This window comes from Cebidichthys violaceus, unplaced genomic scaffold (genome assembly GCF_023349555.1).
Source record: "Cebidichthys violaceus isolate CVI_PGR_0920_01 unplaced genomic scaffold, fCebVio1.0.p SCAF_23, whole genome shotgun sequence".
Taxonomy (NCBI): domain Eukaryota; kingdom Metazoa; phylum Chordata; class Actinopteri; order Perciformes; family Stichaeidae; genus Cebidichthys; species Cebidichthys violaceus.
Genome location: NW_027176406.1, coordinates 8,056,932 through 8,065,905, shown reverse-complemented (window position 1 = coordinate 8,065,905; position 8,974 = coordinate 8,056,932).

Sequence of the window (8,974 nt, the reverse complement as noted above, 5' to 3'; positions counted from 1 at the left end):
TAGGATGGTACCAGTGCTGTAAAATGATTGCAAGATTTTTACAGTAAGTCCCTCTGCTAAAGCTATTTATGTGACACGCTGTTCCTATTGAAGACTCTTTTTGTAAATTTACTGCACCGCAATTATCGTTCATTCCTCATTGTGCATTAAAGTATGTGATGCGATGGCAGGCAGGTTCATCACGACATCATCGTCATGGTTACATCACAGGTCAGCCTCCCTGCCTGGATGTGCACCCTCACTGAAATGCATGAATCATGTGTCTACACTTTGCATCACGGTGGGAAACCGGGAGTCAGAGGAAGAGATGAGAGAGCGGGCCACACAGTGGGAGAGAGTGACTGTTTTATGTAAGGTGAAGAAGTGAGTTAAAGGAAAACCTTGCAGGTGAGGATGCATCATTTGTGTCTTGATGATTTGATGTGGAGGAAAGATTCCTAAAATTGAGCTGGGGACAAAGATGCACATGTAAGGAGAGGTAGATGTGGATTGAAAGCAGACATTTACACAAATGGGGGAATTGAAAGGAGCAAAAGAGAGAAAGTAATCATTTGACTGTCAATTTAGGGGGAGATGAAGAAATTAAAACAACAGACCAGAAAATCATTCTCTCTCTGCTCCGTAAACTATTAGGCAACATGTTTACTGGCAACTGAGGTCTGTGTACCTAACAACATTAACCCCGTTAAATGGTTTTATAGATGCTGATGCACAGTAAATCTAACCATAAAGACGTTGCGGGGAGAACGTTATCCGAGTTGGGTGATGACTCCCATTTCCCCCTAAGGCCACACATAGTTCCCAGTGAGAGAAGCGAAGGAAAAAAGGGGGAATTTTCTAGGAATGTGGTGGAAATGAGTTGCACTGCCTTTGGGGGATCGGAGTGTGCCTCTTAGTCTGTCTGTTCTTATCATCCATTTCCACGGTAAAAGAGAAGTGAGGGAGTCTTGACCTTGTCTGCCTAAATATCTTTAAGCTGGGACAGTTTTTATTTTTGGGTAAATTGTTGTTGAGCATAGTTTCATGTCAGTTTTATAGTTGGAATAAACTAAAAAAGATGAGTTTTTAATGAAGACCTTAGAACGAAAGGAGGTAAAACATGATTATGGATCTATAAAACTGACTGATAAAATACAACATACCTGACCTGTAGGATTAATAATAATTTAAAATAATTATAATATGTAAACAATATGGTCTAACCTTTAACAAGATCGATACAGGCATTTAATCATTATCCTTAATCAAATGAAGACACTGGGAAGTCAGATCCAGTAAATTAATTCCTAAAATATACCCCTGAGAAATGCCTCTTTTCTGTAATATTTCTATTATTGTTTGATACAGCCCTGACACCAATTGAATCAAAGTAAAAGACCCGGTTTCTCAGTACAGTAAGTGTTATAACACACACTTTCATCCGTAACCCAATCTCAACTTGATCCCAGTACAGTTGACTCTGACCCTGCAATGAAAGCAAGGAATCTCACACTTAAGTGTGCTGGGGAGCCATAAAAAGATTGCAGAGCCGACAATAGAAACTCAATATGCTGATAGCCACATAATCACGTTATTATACCTGCAACTGTTATATTTCCCTTCCAACTAAATGTATTTTCCACTGGGCATCCTCGTTCTATGACACCTCATAATGTCAAACACAGAGTGGATTGCCTTGCAACAGAGAAACAAACACAGATTTTAACCATGGTGTCTCCCCGGCTCCACCCAGCCATATCATGAGCATGTATGAGTCACGGACACAAGGAGCAGGTCCTTTGCAGACTACAGAGTGATCTCCTCCCTCCTCCTCAGGGTAGAATTACGTCTCGCTAACTAAAGCCCCAACTAGCTCATCAGTGTCTATGATGACAAAGTTGATTCCATTAGTGGGTTGTGTGTTCATGTCTTTAGTGCGGAGCTGTGTGTCATTTGACACAAGCTTGTGTCTTGTAATAGGCCCATTAGAAACAGCGGTAACATTTATGGTTGGTTACTCATGTACACACACACACACACACTGGTAAATAATTCAGGTGAAATTTCCCAGGAGCAAAGGTACATTCCAGAGGCTGGTAGCGATATAGATTGGACTTGGAAATTATCCAGAGCAGAGTGCATATCCAGGGCAACCTCTACACGCATAAACAAGCAGCCACACATAGACACATTCACGCGGCGAAAGACTCAAACACACACACTTTTACTGCTTGTTCACCTGAATATTAAGCAGCGAAGGGAGGCCAAGTACAGCAGCTTACTACTGCACGCAGCTGCTCTTTTATAGGGACGATTACTAGCAACCATTTACAGGCCTTCATCTCTCTAACATGCATAGCAACCTGAATGAAGTGCTCTGTGGGGCCTCCCAGCTCCCCTCAGGACCCCTTTTCCTTTCAGGCACTATAGGTGTGCAGGCATTCAAGAGGCACAATGCCCAAGCTGCTCTTTCATAAGTCGAGTCCACCTCTGGGATCAAAAATTACACCACATGCGCTCATAAATGCAAAAAGCTGGTGGTACAAGGTATGCAAGGCAAACTTCCAGCTGCAACACATTATACATTACAGCAGCACTCTTCGGTTGTTAAGGGACCGCGGCATCCTCTCCGTGTGATCTCTAGATCTGTCAAACTGTGGTCTGCTCTTGTCATAACTATGCCTTGACTTTTTTCCCTCTGTACTCCTCCATGAAAGCCATCCTTAGAGAGCTAGAAATAGGTGTTCGGTGTGAAGGAGAAATTTCACCGAAGAGAGAAAATACTGGGAAGACGCTGGAAGAAGTCCGAGTGTGTGTTTGTATGTGTGTGTTTTTGCACGGCCCTTGCAACCTCAGCATCCAGTTCTTGGTCAGACTCCGTCATTTAGGTCAGTGTGCACAGTGCACAGTGTGTGCAACAAACAACAAGACTCAGCTCCAGGTGTTGAATGGAAATCCCATTTAAAAAAAACAAATCAGGTATGAACAAACCTACACATGCATTCTATATGAGGGAATCTACACTGAACAGACAAATGTATGCACTAACACTTACACACCTGCGCTCCCTCATGTGCATTCTCCAATTTCCACAAATGGACAGACAGACATGAAGCAATTCGGGCACAAGTCCTTACATGCAGTTCCCCCTGTACAAGGCTCCTTTTCCCCTTAAAACACAGCCTCTTTATTCTCTATGAACAAAAAAACACTCTCTCTTTCTGCACACACACACACTCACACAGAAAACGGGGGACTTCCAGCCACTGAGAAATAACAGCGTAATTGCCGGTGCTCTGTTGTCTATCAAGACCTGACCTTTTCAACATGTGTGTGCCGTGTTGGGAGCGGTGGGAACCGGCGAGGAGGAAGACAGGGGTCTCCCTGGCTCTGTGGTGGTCTGACCCAACCTCCCCCCTTCCTTTCTCCACTCCAACTTCCCCAAAACACTGGGAACTCCTACTGCGTCCCCATGTTCTGCGGGCTCGGGGCTGGGAGGGGAGGACACGGCTAACCCACAAATCAGACTCTTGGCAGGGGGACATCAAAGGCGGAACAGGAGGACATGGAAAGGACAGAGGGAGACAGAGCTGCCCTGTCTCACTGTGGTCCCAAGGGGATGGAGGAAAATTCAAGGTCTATGTGTAGAGCCCAGACATTAAAGTGACACAAATGTACACTTTCTGCTGGTGCCAATGGGAAAATAGTTGACTGGTATTGCCTTACATAAATCTGGCCCAGTAATGAGTACATTAAAGAATGAAACATATACAGGGACATACTCATAATAAACATATGAGAGTTTAGAGGATTATGCATCAATGGTAAGCGGAAAGAGATGGCTTTGACTAGCAGAGAAAAGTCATCCAAACAAATAACAAGAAACTAATATCAAGAGTGACAAAGTAGATGTGGGTTCCATGCGAGAGCCTTTCATGAAAAGTAATTATAAAATATATCTTAAGCAAAATCGATCACTCACAGGTCCAAAGACAAGTTGCCTTTATGACATGACAGACAAGCTCAGCTCTCAGAGGGGGCACACAAAGCTGTCCTCAGAAATGTATTAGGGGCCTATAAGCCCATAATTACACCAATTGGCATGTCAGATGGGGCTTTCACTTCGTTATTTACCCTTCCTTCTCCTCTTGTCTTTCACTAGCTATATAGGCCGCCCCGCTCACGGTGTAGGGACTATGAGATGGGGGAACTAGTGGTGGTCGTGATGATGATGGTGGTGATGTGCATGTGGGAGGGGGCAGGGTTCTGTATCAGGGGGGATTAAGGGGAGATTTCTGCTTGACTTGAGTGACGTTAGATATCCGTGACAGAGGTGAAGAGGAAAGACTTGCATGGAAGGAGGGGGTGGGAAGGATTGAGGAGACTAGGAAGGGTTGCAAGGGTTTAAAGGAAAAGATACCACTAAAAGAAAACCCCTGGATTAAAGGATGATTACGACCAGTTAGAAAATCCACTTTGGTGCACCTGGTTACTCAACGTTTTGCCATGCCTATCAGCCCCAGGGCCCAATATGGCTTGAGGTGTGCTATGACATGGAGCAGGGCCCTGAATTGAGTTTAAGGTTTCCCTCAAAACAGCGCCATTCCTATAGCAACCACACCTAACTGAGCAAAGCACTTAACCTCCAGGAGAAAAGCCCTACCTTGTTTATGGGCCGTACCGTGATGCCATTTTGCACGCATCGTGGTAACGATTAACAGCGTTTAATGTGAGCCCCCCCTACCCCAGCAAGCTCCCAGGTCGCTCCTCTGGAAGAAACACTATAGACGTTTTAAAAAAATAATCAAAACAGGTTTTTGTCTCCTTTATTGTTGTTGTTGTTGTTGTTATTATTGGAGACGATAAAAGCAGTACCAGATCCTGCACTGAGGGATGTTTGTTAGCGAGTGAGAGAGAGTGAGAAAGAGAGAAATAGAGAGGGGAAAAATGAGAAGACAGCATGGATTTAGCAAGACCCCTATTATTGTATCTCCTGGTAGTCTTATATGACAGTCAAGAGTAGAAAGTAACAAGAAAAAAAGAGGAAATGTCCGTGCCAGAATTTAACTGGAGACCTCCCCATGGCTCACATCCCAATCTGCTGGCCCTCAAGGAAGCCCCAAGAGCCCCTTACTTGTTTGCAAGCAATCTGTCCTGTGAATGGCACATTGAGCAACGTGTGCATGCATGCACGTGTGTGTGCATATGTGCATACACAAAGGTTTGTTGTAGGATCTAGACTCAAATTGGAGAAATAACTTTTTTTGGTCCCCAAGCCTTTGATGCCAGCCCATACTGTCATTATGGTACACAGACCAGAACCATAATAACACCTCTCTTCCTCTTCCTTCTCCTCCTCCTCCTCCCAGGACTCAAGATGAAGTGTCAAAATCCCAAGGCAGAAAGAGATCACAACAAACTGATTATCAACAGGAAGTGGCTCCATTATGGGCTTAAAGATAGGAGAGAGTGCTCTCTGGTTACAGCACTCACTCAAATCCACACATTCCTGCAAGGTTTAGGGAGAGCCGGGTCACCCCTGTGGCTCTGCTCCCCAGTCGCTGCCTCAGCCCAGGGGCATTGCTCAGGGTGCAGCTGGGATATTGAAGGGATTTGGGGGGTCCTTCAGGAGGCGCTGGAGGGTTGTGGATGTCGAGGGTGGCCTGAAAATCAGAGGACCCTTGACAGCCTTTGCCTTGTGACTTTGAACACCTGCAGAGGGTGGCTGTGTTTTGGGGGATGAGGTGAGGTTAGTTATTTAGTGATGCACTTTCATCAAATAGAGTCCAACTACTTGGTAATTCCTGGGAAAGATGCCAAATGTTATCCAGATAATAAAGTATGTCAATACACAAAGTGAAGCATCACATCTCAAAAGCTGACAATTGATTTTGAAATATGAGATGCTTTAAAAATCGGGAGCAAATAATGCATCTAAAATGTCTCAAAGCCAAATATCTATTAAAATTATTTGAGACCATTTCCTCAACAGGGAATTTTCACTGATTGCATTCCTTCATCTGCCTAATGTGATTAGAACAGCGTTAAAACTACTTTTATGATCTGCACTCAAAACCCTAACGATTCCTTAGAGAGTAGGAGGCACTGAAAAAAAGGAACAATTGAGACAACTGCCGAGCTGCCTCCCCAGGGAGTGAAGTCAGAGTCGAAGTGAAGAGATGGATTGTGCTGGGTAGGAATCAATGTGGGCAGGAGATTGCAAAGTCATGTGCAAGATGGAATATCTCACTCAGAAAAATGCTACTGACCCATTCTTTTCCCCTTGAGCATGCAGAATATTGGGAGAACATTTCAGTTTATTGTTTGTTTTTTCTACACATAGTTTGGAGGAAAGTCACCGAGGCTCCGTTAGCTGAGAATAGCTTTGAAACCAAGGCCAAAATCTAGGCGACTCAGGGAGGCCTGGGCTCAGTGTTGGTACATGTGTATACATGTGAATTATTTATTTGTCGTCCAGCAGGAAATGAGGAACGATAACAAGCTTGGGAAATAAAAGCAGAAAAACAAATAGATGGTATCTCTTCCCCTCGTTCTTGCTTTCTCTCTTTCTTCTTACTTTTCTCTGAGGCAGTCGGACGTGTCCAAACTGCCTTTAAAGACAGCAGCAGGAAGTGGGACAATCATTTCAACGACTTAGAATTAGCTCATGACTGTTACTTTTACTAGAAAGATGATTGCCTTGTTAAAGGTGCTACATTTTACATTCAGAGCGCTAGCATCAAACAAGTATTGGCTCTGTAAAGATATTGTGGTGTAATGTCTAACTCAGCAGAGAATTAAGTCACTCTTGGATTTTACGCTACCATGCAAGGTGCCACCTGCCCATCAGGACTATTTAATCATTTGTACACCACAGGCACAGCCTATGGTTTGGGGTTAAGTGTCTTGCCCAAGGACACATCAAGAATGGACTAGCGGAGCCGGGGATCGAACCGCCGATCCTCTGACGACCCGCTTTATCACTGATCCACAGTAGCCCTACTGCATCAATTTTACACATCACAATCTGTTTGCAGGTGTTTGGGAGTACTTACGCATTTTTGAACAGAGTTGTGTAAAGCCTTATTTGGCAGCACAAAATCAAGTGAGTTTACCAGGCATCTGCAGGCCGCTCCTCATCTCTGATCGAGACTAAACACAAAACTGAATCTCTTAGCAAACTGTTGGCGGTGAAGTTGCATTGTGGGTGATGTAGGCACCAGGTTTTGAGGAAGAAGAATTTCTGGAATAAACAAAACTGTATCTCTAGTTTTTCGTCAGGGATTTTGATACTTTTTTCTAACTGTCCAAGAATGTTAATGGAGTCTTTTCTTTGTTTTGCTCTAGTAAAACCATACTTGACCAAATTACTCTGGCTGTAGAGGACTGATGTTTAACTGAGCCGGACCTTGTGATGATCTCCTGACCCAATTTTTGACTCTCTTTCTCCCCCTGACCTCGGCCCGACACCCCCTCTCCTCCCTAACCTTTCAATCCCATCAGCCTCACTATTGCTCAATCACCTGTGACCAGGCCTGGACGGTAACCTTTGACCCGAGAAGGTCACGATTAGAGCTGAGAATCAGAGCAGCAGAATTGGGGACCAGGCAGAGATGAGATGCCCCTGGACCGAGAGCTTCGACCCAGCCAGGCTGAACTCTGGAACAGTCAGGTTGCCACACCCAATATATCAAGAAAAGATGAGAAAAGAGCTGCGTATCAAAGGCTTTGGTCATTAGCAGGCGGTTGGGGGTTGATTTTTTTTTTTTCTTCACCAGGGTGTGGGGATCATGGAGGAGGGAGAAGGCAGGGAGAATCAATGGAGGTTGTAGCCTTGTGTTGGCAGGCATTTTAATTAGCCAGGATCTCCCCAGACAAGGGATAGAAAGCAGCAGAGATGGCAGCTATGGGAACACAGAGAGCAGGAGGAGAGGACAAAAGAGAGAGAATCAGGGAGAGAGAGAAAGAGAGGGGGTGAGGTTGCACGCCCAGGGGCTACGCTCACTGTGCCAGATCTAAATATGCAGCACCAAATAAAACATCCTCTCATGAGATCATGGGTGACTGTGTCTAGTTATAGGATGCAACAAATACACATGCAAGCATGCACATACACACAACATGCACACACACAAACATACCAAATCACTCCCAGCCATCTTATCTTGTAAATGTTTGGCAATCTTTATATAAAACTTTGGAGGGATCCGCAAAGGAAGCCATCCTGTAAATGAGGAGGCAAAACGTTCCCATGCTGGAAATAAATTCTTTTAAATATTTCAATAGTTCTCAGTGGACTTCACACCACTCAGGGGTGCACTTAAAACCCGAAGGAGAGCATGTTAGAGGTCAATGAATTTGGCACAGCATTCCTCTTCCTCCTCCTGCATGATCATCGCCTCCTTCGTCTTTATCCTCTGCATCCTTTCTCCTCCTGCTCCTCCTCCCCACCAACTCACCGAGTCTGGCCGTCTTGTTTGTTTAGACAACAAATGCAAAAAAAGGAGTCTCGCACCAAATAGACTCCGCTGTGGGAGTAGCTGGAAGTTATTATAGAGCCAAAGAGCAGCAGCGGGGAAAAAAAGGATGGAGGGGTTCGAGGAGATGGTGGTGCAGTTGAGGTTATTCATCCTTCCTGCTTCTGCTGCTTCCCTCCTCTCATGGACTGCTTCTGTTTTGCACTGAATTAGAGTGAAGAGAGGCACAGAGCGAAAACCTTGAGGCTCTCAAGATCTCTTTACCACTTTATACTATCAAAGACCAATAATACTGTTATTAATTCAGCCATGCGCATGTTCACTTCTGTACTTGCTGGATTTGTCTCTCTAAGTGATCTACATTGACAAAGCATTTAAAAAAAAAATGGCACCTGCATTTAGAGTCTCATTTTCAACGGGGTCCTGTCTAAGATGGCAACGTAAAAAAAAAATCACATAAAAAAAGACAATAGATTGAAAAACAGAAAATGCATCAACCAAAGAACTTTCATTCAGTT